This window comes from Heterodontus francisci, chromosome 1, assembly GCF_036365525.1.
Source record: "Heterodontus francisci isolate sHetFra1 chromosome 1, sHetFra1.hap1, whole genome shotgun sequence".
Taxonomy (NCBI): Eukaryota; Metazoa; Chordata; class Chondrichthyes; order Heterodontiformes; family Heterodontidae; genus Heterodontus; species Heterodontus francisci.
The window spans coordinates 23,426,499-23,450,515 of NC_090371.1; the positions used below are offsets into that span (position 1 = coordinate 23,426,499).

The following is a 24,017-nucleotide window of genomic DNA, read 5'->3' on the forward strand; positions in this document are numbered from 1 at the left end:
AAAGGAGGGTTTCAGATATCTGGACCATTGGGATCTCTTCAGGGACAGATGGGACCTGTACAAGAAGGACGGGTTGCATCTAAACTGGAGGGGCACAAATATCTTGGCTGCGAGGTTTGCTAGCGTCACTCGGGAGGGTTTAAACTAGTGTGGCAGGGGGGTGGGAACCAGAGCAGTAGGACAGCTAGTGAAATAAATGGAGGGGAACTAGTAAATAATGCCAGTAAGACTAAGAGGAAGAGCTGGCAGGGAGATGTGGTGGAGAACAGCGGGACTAGTGGTCTGAAGTGCATTTATTTCAATGCAAGAAGTATAACAGGTAAGGCAGATGAACTTAGAGCTTGGATTAGTACTTGGAACTATGATGTTGTTGCTATTACAGAGACTTAGTTGAGGAAAGGACAGGATTGGCAGCTTCAGGCGGGATAGAGGGGGATGTAAAAGGGGTGGGGGAGTTGCATTACTGATTAAGGAGAATATCACAGCTGTACTGCGGGAGGAAACCTCGGAGGGGTCATGCAGCGAGGTAATATGGGTGGAGCTCAGGAATAGGAAGGGTGCAGGCACGATGTTGGGGGTTGACTACAGGCCTCCCAACAGCCAGCGGGAGGTAGAGGAGCAGATATGTAGACAGATTTTGGAAAGTAACAAAGGTAACAGGGTTGTAGTGGTGGGTGATTTTAACTTCCCCTATATTGACTGGGACTCACTTAGTGCTAGGGGCTTGGATGGGGCAGAATTTGTAAGGAGCATCGAGGAGGGCTTCCTGAAACAATACGTAGATAGGCCAACTAGGGATGGGGCCATACTAGACCTGTTATTGGGGAATGAGCTCGGCCAGGTGGTCGAAGTTCCAGTAGGGGAGCATTTCGGGAACAGTGACCATAATTCCAAAAGTTTTAAGGTACCTGTGGATAAGGATAAGAGTAGGCCTCGGGTGAAGGTGTTAAATTGGGGGAAGGCTAATTATAACAATATTAGGCAGGAACTGAAGAATTTAGATTGGGGGCGGCTGTTTGAGGGTAAGTCAACATCTGACATGTGGGAGTCTTTCAAACTCATTTGATTAGAATCCAGGACCAGCATGTTCCTGTGAGGAAGAAGCATAAGTTTGGCAAGTTTCGGGAACCTTGGATAACGCGGGATATTGTGAGCCTCGTCAAAAAGAAAAAGGAAGCATTCATAAGGGCTGGAAGGCTAGGAACAGACGAATCCCTTGAGGAATATAAAGGCAGTAGGAAGGAACTTAAGCAAGGAGTCAGGAGGGCTAAAAGGAGTTATGAGAAGTCAATGGCAAACAGGATTAAGGAAAATCCCAAGGATTTTTATACATATATAAAGAGCAAGAGGGTAACCAGGGAAAGGGTTGGCCCACTCAAGGACAGAGAAGGGAATCTACGTGTGGAGCCAGAGGAAATGGGCGAGGTACTAAATGAGTACTTTGCATCAGTATTCACGAAGGAGAAGGACTTGGTGGATGATGAGCCTAGGGAAGGGAGTATAGATAGTCTCAGTCATCTCATTATCAAAAAGGAAGAGGTGTTGGGTGTCTTGCAAAGCTTAAGGTAGATAAGTCCCCAGGGCCTGATGGGATCTACTCCAGAATACTGAGGGAGGCAAGGGAAGAAATTGCAGGGGTCTTGACAGAAATCTTTGCATCCTCATTGGCTACAGGTGAGGTCCCAGAGGACTGGAGAATAGCCAATGTTGTTCCTTTGTTTAAGAAGGGTAGCAAGGATAATCCAGGAAATTATAGGCCGGTGAGCCTTACGTCAGTGGTAGGGAAATTATTAGAGAGGATTCTTCTGGACAGGATTTACTCCCATTTGGAAACAAATGGACTTATTAGTGAGAGGCAGCATGGTTTTGTGAAGGGGAGGTCGTGTCTCACTAATTTGATTGAGTTTTTTGAGGAAGTGACAAAGATGATTGATGAGGGAAGGGCAGTGGATGTTATCTATATGGACTTCAGTAAAGCCTTTGACAAGGTCCCTCACGGCAGACTGATACAAAAGGTGAAGTCACACGGGATCAGAGGTGAGCTGGCAAGATGGATACAGAACTGGCTCGGTCATAGAAGACAGAGGGTAGCAGTGGAAGGGTGCTTTTCTGAATGGAGGGCTGTGACTAGTGGTGTTCCGCAGGGATCAGTGCTGGGACCTTTGCTGTTTGTAGTATATGTAAATGATTTGCAGGAAAATGTAGCTGGTCTGATTAGTAAGTTTGCGGACGACACAAAGGTTGGTGGAGTTGCGGATGGTGATGAGGATTGTCAGAGGATACAGCAGGATATAGATCGGTTGGAGACTTGGGCGGAGAAATGGCAGATGGAGTTTAATCCAGACAAATGTAAGGTAATGCATTTTGGAAGATCTAATACAGGTGGGAAGTATACAGTAAATGACAGAACCCTTGGGAGCATTGACAGTCAGAGAGATCTGGGCGTACAGGTCGACAGGTCACTGAAAGTGGCAAAGCAGGTGGATGAGGTAGTTAAGAAGGCATATGGCATGCTTGCCTTCATCGGTCAGGGCATAGAGTATAAAAATAGGCAAGTCATGCCACAGCTGTACAGAACTTTAGTTAGGCCACACTTAGAATATTGCGTGCAATTCTGATCGCCACACTACCAGAAGGACGTGGAGGCTTTGGAGAGGGTACAGAAGAGGTTTACCAGGATGCTGCCTGGTCTGGAGGGCATTAGCTATGAGGAGAGGTTGGATAAACTCGGATTGTTTTCACTGGAACGATGGAGGTGGAGGGGCGAAATGATAGAGGTTTACAAAGTTATGAGCGGCATGGACAGAGTGGATAGTCAGAAGCTTTTTCCCAGGGTGGAAGAGTCAGTTACTCGGGGACATAGGTTTAAGGTGAGAGGGGCAAAGTTTAGAGGGGATGTGTGAGGCAACTTCTTTACACTGAGGGTGGTGAGTGCCTGGAACTTTTTGCCGGGGGAGGTGGTGGAAGCAGGTACCATAGAGACGTTTAAGAGGCATCTTGACAAATACATGAATAGGATGGGAATAGAGGGATACGGACCCCGGAAGTGCAGAAGGTTTTAGTTTCGGCAGGCATCAAGATCGGCGCAGGCTTGGAGGGCCGAATGGCCTGTTCCTGTGCTGTCCGGTTCTTTGTTGATTGGGATGTCTGACATTAGTAGATGGATAAATGAAGGTGATGAAGTGCATAGAAAGTGAAGGCCGGATGTGAAAGCCGGATGCTACTCAGTGTTGGATGGGTCTGAGGAGTGATGTGATGGAGTACACTTAATAAGTCAGAGTGGGAGGAGGGGTGTGCACTATTCTCTACACTACTGTCTGCAACTAACTTACCTTTCTTGACCTGGTTAAGACATTAAAACAATTCCTGCACTGGATCCAGGTACTGAGGATTATATTCTTGCTGCCGACCACTTCAGCCACCTCTAATCATGTTTTATTCATGACAGTAGAAGATTTCATCTTGCTGAGGAAGATTACCTTCTTCATAATCCTTACTGCAGCCTTTGAGTCCATCTTGCACTGTTGTCATCGCTATGTAAAATTTCCTGTTCCTCCAATTTCCATCTTCAAATTTCCCCTTTAAGTGTTCAAACCTGCCTCTGGGCTATTATCATGGCCAATATGTTCTACAGCAGGGGCACATCTGGTCCTCTTTACTGCTTGTGTGCAGTCATTTCAAGTTGCTTTGTCTTACTTGCACTGGGTCTGACCTGCTACCACTCTCTTCCAGAAAGCTTGGTGGGTCTGAAAGTAAGCTTTCTACTGGTCTCTTTTGGGTAAAGCATTGTGTTGTGAGATACCTACCCAAAATAACAGAGAAACATGGATTCACATGAGCTATGTGGGAAATGGTTTCTCTGCACAGTATCAAGTGCAATAGTGCTTTGCTGCTGTGTAGTGAATAATCTTGAAGTGAAAACAAGAAGTCGAAGACAACATTTACTTTGTTGAAATGGAACAAAGACTCCAAACCCCCTCTCAGCAACACCATTAATGATCTTCAGCACTATGACTTGCATGGGTTTTGTTCTTCTGTTCTTATCACAAACATTCCAATGGTAAAAATACCTATGATTATCAGACACTGGCAGGATGAACCTCATTAACTGAATCTTGTAACTTCTCCTGGTTCCACGATCATCATTATGGTCAGGGGATTGAGGAACCTTGATACAATGTGAAGGAAGACACTTGGGTGATTGAGAGAGGGACAGCCATTCACAGCATAGTTGGCAACTGAAGCCATCTACTTTTCCTTATCGCTAACATCTGCTAGGGACTCTGTCCATGAGATGTAATATCACCCTTGACAGAGCTGGCTATGCAGGGAGTATCCAATCCCTGATCACCACAGGTTCTGAACACATGTACAGAGGGGTATGAGAAAGGTGAAACTTCCTTTGTTCTTCAAAGTACAGCAAGTCCGTTGGCCAGAAATTGCATCTTTTCCCTAATCATCTGACCAGTGCTCCAGGTGTGAACAGACACTAGATGGGACCAGCTGAGCTGCGTAAGGGAAAAGCTTGTGAGTATCATTCAGGGAACATGTAACCCTTTAGTCTCCTGGTCGAGTTAAAGCAGAAAGCTGGAGAGGAAGTGCCAGTTTTCTGTGGTTGAGTTAAAGAGATTGAAGGGCAAGGCTGAGGACTATGTGGAAGATTCAGCTTTGTGGATATCATCCAGACAACTGGATGTGTAAACCTTTGATCTGATAGTTTAAAGTAAGACAAGCCAGTTGTCCTGTGAACTAGGAAGATTCAGCTTTAGTGGGATATTTCTAAAATGAGGACACAACTGAATTGAAAGAGATCAGTTTGTGAGTTTTGTTTTCCATTGATAACACCATGCAGGACCTATTTGCTTGTTCATCGGCGATCAGTGTGCTATTCATATCCTTGTGATTTTGAAGTATTGTTCAATAAAGTTCGCTTGAGAACGTTGTCATCCTATATCTTTACCAGTGGCAATATTTATTCTATTTGAGTGTGAATCTTCGGCAAATGGAATGTGTGTGTGTGCGGTCATACAGGCAGTGGGATGGGGAATATAGGAAAAGATATTGATCATGCACTGATTGATCATGCAGGGAAAGACCCTATCACTGACCCCAGTGATACTGTGCACGAGATGAGAGCGAAGGTCAATCCTGGATGTAAGGGGATCCCCTTTCCTTCATCTACCACTGCAATCGAGATAGCCTGGGCAGCTATTGGAAGATGATCCCTCCTGAATAACTGATCATCGTTCAGTGGGAACTTGGTGAGATTAAAGACACAGACTAGCTGAGAGTCTGTGGGTATTATTTGTAACATTAATTTTACTGTAATATTCACTGGGATTTTAGTGCTGTTTTACTGGAATACCGTGTAAACTCCATGGAACATTTAAACTTGTGGGGCATGTTTTTTTTTTGAAAGCCACACAAAGTAAAAGTTAAGGTACTCCAACAGACTCATGAGTGTTGGCATTTATTTCCTTATCAGGTCAATTGTGTAGGTAAGTCGGAAGAAACTTGTGAATAATTGTTTTTAAGTTGCTTGTCCGACAGTATTGTGAAGCAGACTGGGATGGGAGCGGTGTGAGACAGGTCAGCATCACTGTGACACAGGTCAGCAGTGGTGTGAAGCAGACCAGACTGGAGCAGTGTGAAGCGGACTGATATCACTATTATGCAGTTTGGGAGCAGTGTGAAGCAGGCCAGGAGCAGCTGATTGCTGAGTAGCTGGTGACTGTTATTTTAAAGTAGTACGTTTAATAGTCTAATAAATAGAGACATGGCAGGGCAGTTCAGACCGGTGGAAGCCATCCTGCTCCATGTGGGAACTCCAGGAAGCCTTTCATGTCCTGGACAACCGCCTGTGCAGGAGATTGAGCAGCAACTGCCATCACTGCCTTGCATCCGCGAGGATGAGAGTTTCATGGATAGCATGTTTATAGATGTGGTCACCCCACAACTTAAGATTATGCAGGCAGAGAGGGAATGGGTGACCCTTAGGCAGTCAAGAAGGACCAGGCACGTAGTGCAGGAGCCCTCTGAGGTTTATTGTGCAATGTGGTTGACTGTTAAATGCCCTCTGAATTGGACTAGCAAGCCACTCAGTTGTATTAAGCCATTATGAAGCCTAAGAAATGATACCGGACGGACCACCCGTCATTGACGTAGGCACCAGAAACGACAACCGCAAACCCAGCCCTGTCAACCCTGAAAAGTCCCCCATACTAACATCTGGGGGCTTGTGCCAAAATTGGGTGAGCTGTCCCACAGCCTGACATAGTCATACTCACAGAATCATACCTTAAAATGTCCCAGACATGACCATCATCATCCCCGTGCATGTCCTGTCCAAGCGCAGGACAGACCCAACAGAGTTGGTGGCACTGTGGTATACAGTAGGGATAGAGTTGCCTGGGAGTCCTCAATATTAACTCTGGACCCCATGAAGTCTCATGGCATCTGGGAAAATGCGGTCAAGGAAACCTCATGCTGATTACCGCCTTGGCTGATGAATCAGTGCGTCTCGATTTTGAGCACCAATTGGAAGAAGCACTGAGGGTATCAAGGACACAGAATGTACTCTGGGTTGGGGACTTCAATGCCCATCACCAAGAGTGGCTTGATAGCACCACAACTGACCGAGCTGGCTGAGTCCCAAAGGGCATAGCTGCTGGACTGGGTTGTAGGCACTGAAAAATTGGTCAAGTAATATTTGAGACCCAGCATGCTTTTAAGGCAGTAAGGACAAGAGCAGAACTTGATGAGACAACGAGCAGATATGTTGAGACTTGTGGTTAAGGGTACGTGACCGTTGGACAGGGCTGTTGAACAAGAATAGATAAAGGGGAATAGATAAAGGTGAAAAAACGATAGGTATCACAATAAAAGCAAAATACTGCGGATGCTGGAAATCTGAAATAAAAACAAGAAATGCTGGAACCACTCAGCAGGTCTGGCAGCATCTGTGGAAAGAGAAGCAGAGTTAACGTTTCGGGTCAGTGACCCTTCTTCGGAACTGACAAATATTAAAAATGTCAGAGGTTAAAAGCAAGTGAGGTGGGGGTGGGGCAAGAGATAACAAAGGAGACGGTGTAGATTGGACAAGGCCACATAGCTGACCAAAAGGTCATGGAGCAAAGACAAACAATATATTAATGGTGTGTTGAAAGACAAAGCATTAGTACAGAAAAGGTGTAAACGGACTGAATATTGAACAGCAGCAAGTGCAAACATGAAAAAAAAAACAGTGGGTAAGCAAACTGAACAAACTAAGATGAAATGAAATAAATGCAAAAAAAGGGTTGTAAAAAATATAAAAAAGAAAAAACAACTAAAAATGAAAGTAAAATGGGGGGCTGTCATGCTCTGAAATTATTGAACTCAGTGTTCAGTCCGGCAGGCTGTAGTGTGCCTAATCGATAGATGAGATGCTGTTCCTCAAGCTTGTGTTGATGTTCACTGGAACACTGCAGCAATCCCAGGACAGAGATGTGAGCATGAGAGCAGGGAGGAGTGTTGAAATGGCAAGCAAACGGAAGCTCAGGGTCCTGCTTGCGGACTGAGCGGAGGTGTTCCGCAAAGCGGTCACCCAGTCTGCGCTTGGTCTCCCCAATGTAGAGGAGACCACACTGTGAGCAGCGAATACAGTATACTACATTGAAAGAAGTACAAGTAAATCGCTGCTTCACCTGAAAGGAGTGTTTGGGGCTTGGGATAGTGAGGGGAGAGGAGGTAAATGGGCAGGTATTACACCTCCTGCGATTGCAGGGGAAGGTGCCATGGGATGGGGATGAGGTGGTGGGGGTAATGGAGGAATGGACCAGCATGTCGTGGAGGGAATGATCCCTTCGGAATGCTGACAGGGGAAGGGAGGGGAAGATGCGACTGGTAGTGGTATCACGCTGGAGGTGGTGGAAATGGCGGAGGATGATCCTTTGGATATGGAGGCTGATGAGGTGGAAAGTGAGGACAAGGGGAACCCTGTCATGGTTCTGACAGGGAGGGGAAGGGTTGAGGGCAGAGGTACACGGTTGAGGGCTCTGTCAACAACAGTGGGGGGGAATCCTCGGTTGAAGAAAAAGGAGGCCATACCAGAAGCACCGTCATGGAAGGTAGCATCATCAGTACAGATGTGTCGAAGACAGAGAAACTGGGAGAATGGAATGGAGTCCTTACAGGAGGTAGGGTGTGAAGAAGTGTAGTCGAGGTAGCTGTGGGAGTCGGTGGGCTTATAATGGATATTAGTAGACAACCTATCCCCAGAGATGGAGACAGAGGAGTCGAGGAAGGGAAGGGAAGTGTCAGAGATGGACCATGTAAAGGTGAGAGAAGGGAGGAAATTGGAAGCAAAGTTGATAAAGTTTTCCAGTTCGGGGCGGGAGCAGGAAACGGCACCGATACAGTCATCAATGTACCGGAAAAAGAGTTGGGGGAGGGGGCCTGAGTAGGACTGGAACAAAGAATGCTCGACATATCCCACAAAAAGACAGGCATAACTAGGACCCATGCAGGTACCCATAGCGACACCTTTTACTTGAAGGAAGTGCGTGGAGTTGAAGGAGAAGTTGTTCAATGTGAGAACAAGTTCAGAGAGGTGGAGGAGGGTGGTGGTGGATGGGGACTGGTTGGGCCTCTGTTCCAGGAAGAAGCGGAGAGCCCTCAAACCATCCTGGTGGGGGATGGAGGTGTAGAGCGATCGGTATCGTAAACAAGTCTGGACCTCTGTCCATGTGGCTGAATGACTAATGCTTCCAAAGATGAACTAATGCTTGAACATTTGTGCAAAACAAGATCATGTGAGTCATGGGTTAAGCAATGAGCCTTTGAAGAATATATAAGGGCGAATGCTAGAGGGCGTCCTCAGCGAGAACCCGAGAACAACTCTGGAATGCAGGACCCTGAGTCTGGAGGCTCAGTGACCAACCGTGACAAGAGACTGATAACCTCTGTATTGACAAGTAGTATCTTGTACAAGAAGTGAGACTTGTACTTATTGGGTGTTTAAATAAAACTGTTGTACTAAACTTCTCCTTGTCATATGTGTGTATTCTGGTGTCTGGTGCCTGGAAGTTTGACATAATTGGAAAAGGGGTCAATCTTCCCATCCTCAGTTAAATTAGGCACAACAGGGTCTGTAACTGGTAGTGAGGGAACCAACAAGAGGGAAAAACATACTTGACATCTTCCTCACCAATCTACCTGTCACAGATACACCTGTCCATGACAGTATTGGTAGGAGTCCTAAAGGACATAACTGCTAGACTGGGTCTGCGGCAGGTGGTGGGGGAACCAACACGAGGGAAAGACATACTTGACCTCGTCCTCACCAATCTGCCCTCCGCAGTTGCATCTGTCCATGACAGTATTGGGAGGAGTGACCACCGCACAGTCGTTGTGCAGACGAAGTCCCGCCTTCACATTGAGGATACCCTTCATCGTGTTAAATAGCACGATCACCGTGCTAAATGGGATAGATTTCGAACAAATATAGCAATTCAAAACTGGGCATCCATGAGGCGCTGTGGGCCATCAGCAGCAGCTGAATTGTACTCAACCACAATCTGTAACCTCATGGCCCGGCATATCCCCCACTCTCGCATTACCATCAAGCCAGGAGACCAACTCTGGTACAATGACGAGTGCAGGAGGGCATGCCAGGAGCAACACCAGGCACACCTCAAAATGAGGTGTCAACCTGGTGAAGATATAACACAGGGCTACTTGCATGCCAAACTGCATGAGCAGCATGCAGTAGACCGAGCTAAGCAATCCCTTAACCAACGGATCAGGTCTAAGTTCTGCAGTCCTGCCACATCCAGCCGTAAATAGTGGTGGACAATTAAACTAACTGGAGGAGGTGGCTCCACAAATGTCCCCATCCTCAATGATGGGGGAGCCCAGCACATCAGTGCAAAAGATAAGGCTGAAGCATTTGCAACAATCTTCAGCCAGAAGTGCCAAGTTGATGATCCATCTCGGCCTCCTCCTGAAGTCCCCAGCATCACAGATGCCAGACTTCAGCCAATTCGATTCACTCCGCATGATATCAAGAACGACTGAAAGCACTGGATACTGCAAAGGCTATGGGTCCTGACAATATTCCAGCAATAGTACTGAAGACCTGTGCTCCAGAAATTGCCCCTAGCCAAGCTGTTCCAGTACAGCTACAACACTGGCATCTACCCGGCAATGTGGAAAATTGCCCAAGTATTGCACACAAAAAGCAGAACAAGTCCAACCTGGCCAATTACTGCCGACTCTCAATCATTAGTAAAGTGATGGAAGGTGCTATCAAGCAGCACCTGCTTAGCAATAACATGCTCATGATGCTCAGTTTGGGTTCCGCCAGGGCCACTCAGCTCCTGACCTCATTACAGCCTTGGTTCAAACATGGACAAAACAGCTGAACTCAAGAGGTGAGGTGAGAGTGACTGCCCTTGACATCAAGGCAGCATTTGACCAAGTAAGGCATCAAGGAGCCCTAACAAAACTGGAGTCAATGGGAATCAGGGGGAAATACCTAGCAAAACGGAAGTTGGCTGTGGTTGTTGGAGGTCAATCATCTCAGCTCCAGGACATCACTGCAGAAGTTCCTCAGGGTAGTGTCCGATGCCCAACTATCTTCAGTTGCTTCATTAATGACCTTCCTTCAATCGTAATGTCAGAAGTGGGGATGTTTGCTGATGATTGCACAATGTTCAGCACCATTCGTGACTGCTCAGATACTGAAGCACTCCGTGTAGAAATGCAACAAGACCTGGACAATATCCAGGCTTGGGCTGATAAGTGGCAAGTAACATTTGCGCCACACAAATGCCAGGCAATGACCATCTCCAACAAGAGAGAATCTAACCATCTCCCCTTGACATTCAACGGCATTACCATCGCTGAATCCCCCACTATCAACATCCTAGGGGCTGCCATTGACCAGAAACTGAACTGGAGTAGCCATATAAATACCATGGCTACGAGAGCAGGTCAGAGGCTAGGAATCCTGCGGCAAGTAACACACCTCCTGACTCCCCAAAGCCTGTCCACCATCTACAAGGCACAATTCAGAAGTGTGATGGAATACTCTACGCTTGCCTGGATGGATGCAGCTGCAACAACACTCAAGAAGCTCGACACCATCCAGGATAAAGCAGCCCGCTTGATTGGCATCCCACCCACAAACATTCACTCCTTCCACCACCGACATACAGTGTCAGCAGTGGTTCAAGAAGGCAGCTCACCACCACCTTCTCAAGGGTTATTAGCAATGGGCAGTAAATGCTGTCCTTGTCAGGCATGCCCACATCCCATGAATGAATAAAAGAAAGAATGACCACCGTACAGTCCTTGTGGAGACAAAGTCCCTTCTTCACACTGCGGATGCCCACCATCGTGTTATATGGTGCTAAATGGGATAGAATTTGAACAGATCTAGCAACTCAAAACTGAGCATCATGAGGCGCTGTGGGCCATCATCAGCAGCAGAATTGTACTCAATCACAATCTGTAACCTCTTGGCTCGGCATATCCCCCACTCTACCATTACCATCAAGCCGGGAGACCAACACTTGGTTCAACGAAGAGTGCAGGAGGGCATGCCAGGAGCAGCAACAGGCATACCTAAAAATGAGGTGTCAACCTGGTGAAGCTACAACACAGGACTACTTGCATGCCAAACAGTGGAAGCAGCATGTGACAGACAAAGCTAAGCGATCCCATAACCAAAGAATCAGCTCAAGCTCTGCAGTCCTGCCACATCCATTGGTGAATGGTGGTGGACAATTAAACAAGTAACAGGAGGAAGAGGCTCCACAAATGTCCCCATCCAAAACAACGGGGGAGCCCAGTATATGGTGCAAAGGCCAAGGCTGAAGTGCTTGCATCCATCATCAGTCAGAAGTGCTGAGTGGATTATTCATCTCAGCCTCCTCCTGAGGTCTCCAGCATCACAGATGCCAGTCTTCAGCCAATCCGATTCACTCCACTTGACAACATTCAGATTTGGGCTGATAAGTGGCAAGTAACATTCGAGTCACACAAGTGCCAGGCAATGACCATCTCCAACAAAAGAGAATCTAACCATCTCCCCTTGATGTTCAACGCATCAGAATCATCTATTTTAGTTGGGGTCTTTGTCCTGTGCAGTTGTCACACTATTCAGGACAAAGCAGCCTGCTTGATTGACACCCCATCCACCACTTTTAACATTCACTCCCTTCACCATTGACACACAGTGGCAGCAGTGTGTATCATCAACAAGATGCACTGCAGCAACTCAGCAAGTCTCCTTCCACAGCACTTTCCAACGCGTGACCTCTACCACCTTTTGGAGGTTTAGAAGCGCATTAAGGTGGATAAATCCCTGACCAGGTATATCCTAGGATGTTATGGGAAGCAAGGGAGGAGATTGCTGGGGCCCTGGCAGAGATTTTTGTATCACCGTTAGCCACGGGTGAGGTACCGGAAGACTGGAGGATAGCTAATGTTGTGCCTTTATTTAAGAAGGGCAGCAGGGATAAACCAGGGAACTACAGGCCGGTGAGCCTTACATCAGTGGTGGGAAAGTTATTGGAAGGGATTCTGAGAGACAGGGCGGCACAGTGGCGCAGTGGTTAGCACCGCAGCCTCACAGCTCCAGCGACCCGGGTTCAATTCTGGGTATGCCTGTGTGGAGTTTGCAAGTTCTCCCTGTGTCTGCGTGGGTTTTCTCCGGGTGCTCCGGTTTCCTCCAACAAGCCAAAAGCCTTGCAGGTTGGTAGGTAAATTGGCCATTATAAATTCTCTCTAGTATAGGTAGGTGGTAGGGAAATATAGGGACAGGTGGGGATGTGGTAGGAATATGGGATTAGTGTAGGATTAGTATAAATGGGTGGTTGATGGTCGGCACAGACTCGTTGGGCCGAAGGGCCTGTTTCAGTGCTGTATCTCTAAACAGGATTTATATGCATCTGGAAAGGCACGGTCTGATTAGGGATAGTCAGCATGGCTTTGTGCGTGGGAAAACATGTCTCATGAATTTGATTGAGTTTTTCGAGGATTGACGTGCGATGTACGTTGTCTACGTGGACTTTGGCAAGGTCCCGCATGGTAGGCTGGTCCAGAAGGTTCGAACGTATGGGATCCAGGGTGAGCTAGCTAATTGGATACAAAATTGGCTTGGTGATAGGAGGTAGAGGGTGGTAGTGGAGGGTTGTTTTTCAGATTGGAGGCCGGTGACCAGTGGTGTGCCGCAGGGATTGGTGCTGGGGCCTCTGTTGTTTGTCATATATATTAATGACTTAGATGTGAATGTAAGGGGCATGATTAGTAAATTTGCAGATGACACCAAAATTGGTGGTATAGTGGACAGTGAAGAAGGTTGTCTAAGGTTACAACAGGATATAGATCAACTGGGAAAGTGGGCAAGGGAGTGGCAAATGGAATTTAACAAAGACAAGTGTGAAGTGATGCATTTTGGGAAGTTAAACCAGGGCAGGGCATATACAGTGAATGGCAGGGCCCTGGGGAGTGTTGTTGAGCAGAGAGACCTTGGGGTGCAAGTACATAGTTCCCTGAAAGTGGCAACAGGGTGGTGAAGAAGGCGTATGGCATGCTTGCCTTCATCGGCAGAGGCATTGAGTACAAGAGTTGAGACGTCATGTTACAGTTGTACATAACGTTGGTTAGGCCGCATTTGAGTACTGTGTGCAGTTCTGGTCACCGCACTACAGGAAAGATGTGATTAAGCTAGAGAGGGTGCAGAAAAGATTCACATGGATGTTGCCTGGTTTGGAGGGCCTGAGTTATAAAGTTATTGGATAGGCTGGGTCTGTTTTCCCTGGAGCGAAGGAGGCTGAGAGGGGACATGATAGAGGTATATAAAATTATGAGAGGCATAGATAGGGTAGATAGCCAGAGTCTGTTTCCCATGGTAGGGGTGACTAAAACTAGAGGGCATAGATTTAAGGTGAGAGCGAGGAGGTTTAAAGGGGATCAAAGAGGTAAATTTTCACACAAAGAATAGTGCGTATCTGGAATGAGCTGCCTGAGGAGGTGGTGGAGGCAGGAACAATGGAGACATTTAAGAGGCATCTAGACAGGAACTTGAATGAGCAAGGCATAGAGGGATATGGAATTAATGCAGGCAGGTGGGATTAGTATAGATAGGCATTATGGTCGACATGGACGCGGTGGGCCGAAGGGCCTGTTTCTATGCTGTACGGCTCTATGACTCTATGACACCTAGAAGGACAAAGGTAGCAAATGCATGGGAACACCACCACCTGCACGTTTCATTCCAAACCACACATAATCGTGTCTTGGAACTATATCACTGTTCCTACACTGTCGCTGGGTCAAAATCCTGGAACCCCCTTCCTAACAGCACTGTGGGTGTACCTATACCCCAAGACCTGCAGCGATTCAAGAAGGCAGCTTCTCAAGGGCAATTAGGGATAGGCAATAGATACTGGCCTAGCCAGCGATGCTCACATCCCATGAATGAATAAATGTCATTGTATATGAATATGCAGAGTGTTTTAAATGATGATGGTGAGCTGTCGGTGCAGATAGCCACGTGGAAATTTGATGTCATGGCGATAACGGGGACTTGGCTCAAAAAATGGCAGGACAGGATACTAAATATTCCTGAATGCAAGATGTTCAGTAAAGATAGGGAAGGAAGCGGGGAGGGGTATCTGTATTGTTGAAGGAGAACATTCCAGTGCTGGAGAGAGAGGATGTCCTCGACAGGTCAAGGACAGAATCTGTTTTGTTCGAGCAAAGAGACAATATAAGTACCATTACATTGCTGGATGTATTCGATAGGTCACCAATTAGTGGGAAGGATATAGAGGAACAAATTTGCAAGGAAATTACACAGAGATGCATGAATTATCGAGTAGCTATAATGGGGCCTTTAATTATCCTAATATAATATGAGATAGTAATTCTGTAAAATAGAGGGGCAAAAGTTTCTAGAGTGTGTTCAGGAGAATTTTCTATGCCAGTATGTTTCCAGTCAATGAGGAAGGAGGCATTGCTGGATCTGGTTCTGGGGAAACAGGTGAGTAAAGTGAATCAAGTGACAGGAGGGAAACATTTAGGAGACAGTGACTATAGAATCATAAGGTTTATTTTAGCCATGAAAAAGGATGAAGAGCAATCCACAGTAAAGCTATTTAACTGGGGGAGGGCCAACTTCAATGGAGTGAGAACAGATCTGTCCCAAGTAAATTGGAATCGAAAATTGGCAGAACGATAACTGAACAATAGGTTGCTTTTAAAGATGAGATAGCTTGCGTACAGTGAAGGTACCTTCCCCCGAAGGGGAAAGCTAGGGCAAACAGATCCAGAGATGCTTGGATGATGAAAGAGATAGAGAGTACGATGAAGCAGAAAAAGGGTGCATATGACAGACGTCAGGTGAATAATGCAGTTGAGAACCTAGCTGAATTTCAAAGATTCAGAGGGGAAGTGAAAAAACAAATAAGAGAAACAAAGGAGAGTATAAGGACAGATTCATGACTAACATAAAAGGGAATCTAAAAGTCTTCTATAGGCACATAAATAGTAAAAGGAGGAGTGGTGTCAATTAGGGATTATGGATGGAGGCAGAGGGCATGGCTGAGATATTAAATGTACATTACATCTAACTTTGCCAAGGAAGAAGATGTTGCCCAGGTTATGGTGAAAGAGGAGGTAGTTGAGAGACTGGATGGGCTAAAAATTGATAAAGAGAGGTATTAAATAGGTTGGCTGTACTTAAAATTGATAGATCACCAGAACCGGATTAGATGCATCCAAGGATACTGAGGGAAGTAAGGGTGGAAATTGCAGAGGCACTGGCCATAATCTTCCAATCCTCCTTCGATACAAATGTGGTGTCAGAGGACTTGAGAGTTGCAAATGCTACACCCTGATCAAAAAAGGTTATTAAGGACAAGCTCAGCAACTACAGGCAGTCAGTTCTTGACAGGCAACGTTGATGATCAGTTTGGGCAGGTATTCCAGGAAAATGCAGTAACAGGGATTTTAGGCATTTTCTTACACTTACTTCTCAGCTTATCAAGAGATGGAAAACTGGCAGGCTTTTACAAAGAGCTGGAACAGACTGAACTAGGTGTTGCTCTCCTGGCAAGTTTTCTCCAACTGTCTTTTCACACCATTGTCTACATCCCAACTCACTGTCCAAAGTGAAACCAAAACCAATGTTGCAAGAATTAAGCTTCCTGAACCCTATAAATCTTGACCTGTCACTTCTTTGTAAACATCTCCCCAGCCCTGCTGGGTATTTATTTGAAAACAGGTGTCTTCCAGTAACTGTTAGCTATCCAGATCTCTCAATGACCCTTGTAAAAAAAAAATCCATGGATGCTTTTTCAGTTTTAAACCACAAATCTTCAAATTTTAACAAAAAGAATGGAAGCACTCATAACAGGTGTACGTGGACTTCCAAAAGGCACTTGAGAAAGTGCCACATAACAGGCTTCTCACCAAATTTAGATCCCATGAAATAAACAGGATAGTAACAGTGTACATATGAAATTGGCTGAGTGACAGGTACGAGGAACATAGAAGCAGGAGTAGACCACTCAGCCCATCGAGCCCACCCCGCCAATCAATATGATCGTGGCTGATCATCCACTTCAATGCCTTTTTCCCACATTACCCTCATATCCCGTTATGCCATTTGTGTTTAGAAATCTGTCAATCTCTACTTTAAACATACTCAATGACTGAGCTTCCACAGCCCTCTGGAGTAGAGAAGTCCAAAGATTCACATCCCTCTGAGTAAAGAAATTTCTTCTCATATCTGTAATCTGGAAACAAAGTAGTTGTAAACTGTTGTTTTTAGGACTGGAGGATAGTGGGTAGTGGGGTTCCCAGGAGTCAGTGTTGGGATCCCTGCTTTTGCTAGAGCTCTTTGATGCCATACTCGGTCAAATGCTGCCTTGATGTCAAGGGCAGTCACTCTCACCTCACCTCTTGAGTTCACCTCTTTTGTCCATGTTTGAACCAAGGTCAGGAGCTGAGTGGCCCTGGCGGAACCTAAACTGAGTGTCACTGAGCATGTTATTGCTAGGCAGGTGCTGCTCAATAGCACTGTCGATGACAACTTCCATCACTTTACTGATGATTGAGAGTAGACTGTGGGGCAGTAATGGGCCACGTTGGACATGTCCTGTTGTTTGTGTACAGGACATACCTGGTCAATTTTCCACATTTCAGGGTAGATGCCAGAAATCTTAGGAAATGAAGCTGGAAAAGTGGATGAAGTGGCAGTGGGTGACTATTTCGGAGATAGTGACCATGATACAGTTAGATTTAGCATTATTATGGAAAAGGACAATGGTGGAACAGGAATAAAAGTACTAAATTGGGGGAAGGAAAATTTTATGAAGCTGAGAGGTGATCTGGCGAAAGTGGAATGGATCCAGCTATTTGAAGGAAAATCAGTGGCAATCCAGTGGGAGGCATTCAAAAGCGAGATTCTACGGGCACAGTGTAGACATGTCCTTGCAAAGAAAAAGGGTGGTACTGCCAAATCGAGAACCTTTTGAAAGGCCAGAGGAGTATAGAAAGTGCATGGGTGAAGTTACAAAGGAAATTAGGAAAGCAAAGAGAGGACATGAAAAAATATTGGCAGGCAAAATCAAGGAAAATTCAAAGCTGTTTTCTTAGTACATTGAGAGCAAGAGGATAACTAAGGAAAGGGTAGGGTCTATCAGAGATGTACGAGGTAACTTATGCATGGCTGCAGAAGATATGGGCAGGGTTCTTAATGAGTAATTTGTTTATGTCTTTACAGAGAGGGATGATGCAGACATTGTAGTGTCGAAAAGAGGAGGAGTGTAAAATATTAGATACAATAAGCAGAATGAGAGAGGAAGTACTGGAGGGTCTGACATCCTTGAAAGTAGATAAATCATCAGGGCTGGATGGATTGCAACCCAGGCTGCTAAAGGAAGCCAGGAAGGAAATAGCAGATGCTCTGAGGATCATTTTCAAATTCTCACGAGATACAGGTGAGGTACCAGAGGACTGGAGGTCTGCGAAAGTTGTACCATTGTTTAAAAAGAGTGCGAGGGATAGATCAAATATGTCGGTCAGTCTGACATCGGTGGTAGGCAAATTATTAGAATCAATTCTGAGAGATAGGATAAACTGTCACTTAGAAAGACAAGGATTAATCAGGGATAGTCAGTATGGATTTGTTAAGGGATGATCATGTCTTACCAGCTTAATTGAATTTTTTAAGGGGGTAACAAGGAGGATTGATGAGGGTAGTGCAGTGGATGTTGTCTACATGGATTTTTGTCAGGCATTTGATAAGATCCCACATGAGACTGGTCAGAAAAGGAAAAGCCAATGGGATTCAGGGGAATGTGGCAAGTTGGATCCAAAATTGGCTCAGTGACAAGAAACAAAGGTTAATGGTCGACAGATATTTTTGCGAATGGAAAGCAGTTTCCAGTGGCATTCCACAGGGCTCCGTGTTGGGTCCCTTGCTGTTTGTGGTGTATATTAATGATTTGGACTTAAATGTGGGAGGCATAATTGAGAAATTTGCAGATGACTCAAAAATGTTCCATGTAGTTGATAGTGAAGAGGATAGCTGTAGACTCCAGAAGGATATCAATGGTTTGGTTGAATGGGTGGAAAAGTGGCAAATGGAATTCAGTCTGGAGAAGTGTGAGGTAATGCATTTGGGGAGGGCAAACAAAGCAAGGGAATACACAATAAACAGGAGGATATTGAGAGGGGTAGAAGAAGTAAGAGAACTTGGAGTGCATGTCCACAGGTCCCTGAGGTGGCAGGACAGATAGATAAAGTGGTGAAGAAGGCAAATGGAACGTTTTCCTTTACTGGCTGAGGTATAGAATACAAAAGCAGGGATGTGATGCTGGAACTGCATAAAACGTTAGTTAGGCCACAGCTGGAGTCTTGTGTACATCTGGAGAGAATAGAGGAAATTTACAAGACTGTTGCCAGGGCTGAAAAATTGCAGCTATGAGGAAAGATCGGATAGGCGAGGGTTGTTTTCCAAAGAACAGAGGAGGCTGATGGGTGACTTAATTGAGGTGTACAAAATTGTGAGGGGCCGAGATAGAGTAGACAGGAAGGACCTGCTCCCCTAGTGGAGAGGTCAATTACCAGGGGGCACAAATTTAAGGTGATTGGTAGAAGGATTAGAGGGGACATGAGGAAAAACTTCTTCACCCAGAGGGTGATGGGTGTTGGAATTCACTGCCCGGATCAGTGGTGGAGGCAGAAGCCCTCAACTCATTTAAAAGGTACCTGGACCTGCACCTGAAGTGCTGTAACCTGCAAGGCTATGGACCAGGTGCTAGAGGGTGGGATCAGAATGGGCAGCTAGTTTCTTCAGCCGGTGCAGACATGATGGGCTAAATGGCCCGTTTCTATGTGGTAATTTTTCTACGGTTCGATGGTTCTCCAATATCACCCTTGTTAGCGGGACATTCAAAGTCATCTTGACCTGACCTGCTTCACAGTGCTCCCGGCTTGGTTCACAGTGCTCCCGGCCTGGTTTGCAGTGCACCTGGCCTGCTTCAATCTCGGTTTGCTTCACATTGCTGCCAACAACTTATATAGTATTGGTTTGGCCTCATCTAGGCCACCACACTTCAGGAAGAATCTGGAGGCATTAGAGAGAGTGCAGAAAAGATTTACAAAAATGGTTCCAGGGATGACGGACTTCATTTAGTAAAGATAGATTAGTAAAGCTGGGACTATTCTCCTTAGGGAAGAGAAGGTTGAAAGGGCATTTGATAGAGGTTTCCAAAATTGAGGGAGTCTGAATAGAGGGTATAGGGAGAAATTATTCCCATTGACGAAAGTGTCAAGAACCAGAAGATAACAATTTAGGTGAGTGGCAAAAGAACATGAGGAAGAATATTTTTATGCAGTGAGTAGTTAGGATCTGGAATGCCCTGCCATAGAGTCTGGTGGAGGAAGATTCAATTGTGGTTTTTCGAAAGGAAATTGGATAATTATCAGAAGAGAAAAAAAAATGCAGGACTGGGGAGAAAAAGCAGGGATGTGGGACTAGCTGAGTCACTCTTTGAGAGAGTCAGCCTGGAAACAACAGGCCGAATGGCCTTCTTCTGTGCTGTAACCATCCCATGATTCTCTGATCCTAATACTGAGCTGCATGGGTCACTTAGATATATGAGTTTCTTAAGAATAAAGGTGATATTTAAGATAATTAGTCCAAATACAGCATGAAACATGAATTTACCAACAAGCAGAACCAAGAGTGAAAAATTATCATCTTTACAGTTGGATGATCATCACTCTGGTATCTCAGGGGGTTAACAAGCTATCCCAGGGGAAGGCGAGGCAACCAGTTCCACTACATCAACTCATAAGGATGAGGTCATATATGGACTCAATAGACTTTCATTTAGAGTAATATTTCACACTGTCATGAGGTATTCACTTTACAAGTCATAGTGCTGGAGATCATTAATGATGTTGCTGAGAGAGGGTTTGATGTCTTTGTTCCATCTCAAAGTAAATGTTGTTTTCAACTTCTTGTTTGCTCTTCAAGCTCATTCACCACCCAACGGCAGCACAGCACTATTGCCCTTGCTACTGTGCACAGAAACCATCTCCTACATAGCCCATGTGAATCCATGTTTCCCTTTTTTTCATGTAGGTATCTCACAACACAATGCTTTACCCAAAAGAGACCAGTAGAAAGTGGGCACCTTACTTTCAGGCCCACCAAGCTATCTGGAAGAGAGTGGAATCAGGTGTCACCCAGTGCAAGTGAGGAAAAGCAACTTGAAATGACTGCAGACAAGCAGTAAAGAGGACCAGATGTGCACTTGCTGTAGAACATATTGAACCATGATAATAACCCAGGGGCAGGTTTGAACACTTAAAGGGGAAATTTGCAGATGGAAGTTGGAGGAACAGGAAATTTTACATCGCAATGACAATAGTGCAAGATGGACTCAAAGGCTGCAGTAAGGATTATGAAGAAGGTAATCTTCCTCAGGAAGAAAAAACCTGCTGTCATGGATACGACATGGTTAGAAGTGGCTGAAGAGGTTGGCAGCAAGAATATTGTCCTCAGTACCCGGATCTAGTATGGGAAGTCCTTTAATGTCTTAACCAGGTCAAGAAAGGTAAGTTCCAGTTGCAGATAATAGTGTAGTTGGAGTGCACACCCCTCCTCTCACTCTGACTTCTTAAGAGTACTCCATCACATCACTCCTCACACCCATTCAACACTGAGCAGCATCCAGCCTTCACTTTCTATGCACTTCATCACCTCTCCATTTATCCATCCACCAACGTCACTCATCCCAATCCTTATACCCCTGTCTCATAGTCATCCACACCAAATACACTTCGTCCATTGGTGAATACCTCGCCTTCACCCCCTCACAGGACAGTTTTAATGCCACTTGTAAAAGGGAATGGAAGCACAAGAGAAAAGGAGAGCCTGGGGATGGGTGCAAGTATGGGTGAGGGAGGGATATAAAAGTCTGGTGAGGGGATTGGAAAGGCCAGTGGAAGATCAGAAGACTTGGGAGCTATTGGCAGGCGCAATAATGGAGCACAGGGGAGGGATCAGAAGGAACTAGGGAGGTTTATGGACCATGGCACAAAGGGGGCGGAGTCCTATCACAAGTGAGTGGCAGCAGGTACTGGTGGCAGGGCCAGCTGTGGAGGATCCTCATCAGACAATCCTCTCGGAGCTCTGCTGAGCTGGATATACCTCTCTGTGTGCACCTCTCTCCTGTGCACAATTTTTCCTGTGCACCCTCTCCTGTGCGCCCTCTCTCCAGTGCGCCCTCTCGCCAGTGCGCCCTCTCTCTCTTGTGCACTCTCTCTCCTGTGAACCCTCTTTGCTGTGCACCATTTCTCTTGTGTACTCTCTCCTCTGCACCCTCTCTCCTCTGCACCCTCTCTCCTCTGCGCCCTCTCTCCTCTGCGCCCTCTCTCCTCTGCGCCCTCTCTCCTCTGCGCCCTCTCTCCTCTGCGCCCTCTCTCCAGTGCGCCCTCTCTCCTGTGCGCCCTCTCTCCTGTGCGCCCTCTCTCCTGTGCACTCTCTCTCCTGTGAACCCTCTTTCCTGTGCACCATTTCTCTTGTGTACTCTCTCCTCTGCACCCTCTCTCCTCTGCACCCTCTCTTCTGTGAACACTCTCTCCTCTGCACCATCTCTCCTCTGCACCCTCTCTCCTGTGCACCCTCTCTCCTGTGCACCCTTTCTTCTGTGAATCCTCTCTCCTGTGAACCCTCTCTCCTGTGAACCCTCTCTCCTGTGAACCCTCTCTCCTCTGCACCCTCTCTCCCGTGCGCCCTCTCTCCCGTGCGCCCTCTCTCCTGTGCATCCTGTCTCCTGTGCATCCTGTCTCCTGTGCACTCTCTCTCCTCTGCACCCTCTCCTGTGCGCCCTCTCTCCTCTGCACCCTCTCTCCTCTGCGCCCTCTCTTCTGTGCGCCCTCTCTTCTGTGTGCCCTCTCTCCAGTGCGCCCTCTCTCCAGTGCGCCCTCTCTCCAGTGCGCCCTCTCTCCTGTGCGCCCTCTCTCCTGTGCGCCCTCTCTCCTGTGTATCCTCTCTCCTGTGCACTCTCTCTCCTGTGAACCCTCTTTCCTGTGCACCATTTCTCTTGTGTACTCTCTCCTCTGCACCCTCTCTCCTCTGCACCCTCTCTTCTGTGAACACTCTCTCCTCTGCACCATCTCTCCTCTGCACCCTCTCTCCTGTGCACCCTCTCTCCTGTGCACCCTTTCTTCTGTGAATCCTCTCTCCTGTGAACCCTCTCTCCTGTGCGCCCTCTCTCCTGTGCATCCTGTCTCCTGTGCATCCTGTCTCCTGTGCACTCTCTCTCCTCTGCACCCTCTCCTCTGCGCCCTCTCTCCTGTGCGCCCTCTCTCCTCTGCATCCTATCTCCTGTACACTCTCTCTCCTGTAAACCCTCTCTCCTATGCACCATTTCTCTTGTGCACTCTCTCCTTGGCACACTCCCTCCTCTGCACCCTCTCTCTGTGCACCCTCTCTCCTTGCACCCGCTCTTCTATGCACACTGTCTCCTTTGCACCCGCTCTTCTGTGCACCCTCTCCCCTGTGAACCCTCACTTCTCTGCACCCTCAATCCTGTGAACCCTCTCTCCTTTGCATCCTGTCTGCTCTGCACCCTCTCTCTGTGCACCCGCTCTTCTAGGCACCCTCTCCCCTGTGAACCCTCTCTCCTCTGCACCCTCTGTCCTCTGCACCCTCTATCCTGTGCACCATCTCCTCTGTGCACCCTGTCCTCTTTGAACCAAATCTGCTGTGCACCCTCTCTCCTGTGCACCCTCTCTCCTGGAGACCCTCTCTCCTGGAGACCCTCTCTTCTGTGCACCCTCTCTCATGTGCACCCTCTCTCATGTGAACTCTCTCTCCTCTACACCCTCTCTCCTGTATACCCTCTCTTCTGTGCACCCTCTCTCATGTGCACCCTCTCTCATGTGCACCCTCTCTCATGTGAACTCTCTCTCCTCTACACCCTCTCTCCTGTACACCCACTCTTCTGTGCATCCGCTCTCCTCTGCACCCTCTCACCTGTTCATCCTCTGTCCTGTGCACCTTCTCTCCTGTGCACCCTCTCTCCTCTGCACCTTTTTGCTGTGGAGTGCTAATCCCACCACAGCACTTTTTCACTGCTGTGAATGGTAGTTGTCACCCTGTCCTGATGTGCTGCCCAACACCTCCTGCGCTCCTCCCATTCTGATCTTGTCAGCTTGAAAGCCGCCAAAGTTAATTAAAGTCAAATTCACACAGGACCTCTCGCTAGACCTTTGTCCAAGTGAACTGGAACACCAGCCTGCCTGCACTAACTGAAGCCCCATCTTCAGTGTGTACGTTACACGTAGGCATCTAAACGCGCCTCCATTAAAAGGGAAAGTGGGCACATTGGAACCTTGTTACAGTCGAGAACTAAAAGTCAATTATTTTAACCACCCACCAGCCCTTAATCTGTCCATTCTTGGGGTTTAAAATTCTCGCCAGTAGCTCCAGTATTATTTGGCTG

General features: G+C 46.7%; 1 protein-coding gene across 1 annotated transcript in view; it reads right to left on the minus strand.

The window, feature by feature from the left end:
• Positions 1 to 23,618, minus strand: part of LOC137368344 (apolipoprotein L3-like) — a 72,329-nt gene extending 48,711 nt beyond the window's left edge. Inside the window, exon 1 of the mRNA XM_068028719.1 lies at positions 23,549 to 23,618. The gene's annotated coding sequence lies outside the window, so the exon portion shown is untranslated. The remainder of the gene's footprint in view (positions 1 to 23,548) is intronic.
• Between the last annotated feature and the right edge of the window lie 399 nt (positions 23,619 to 24,017).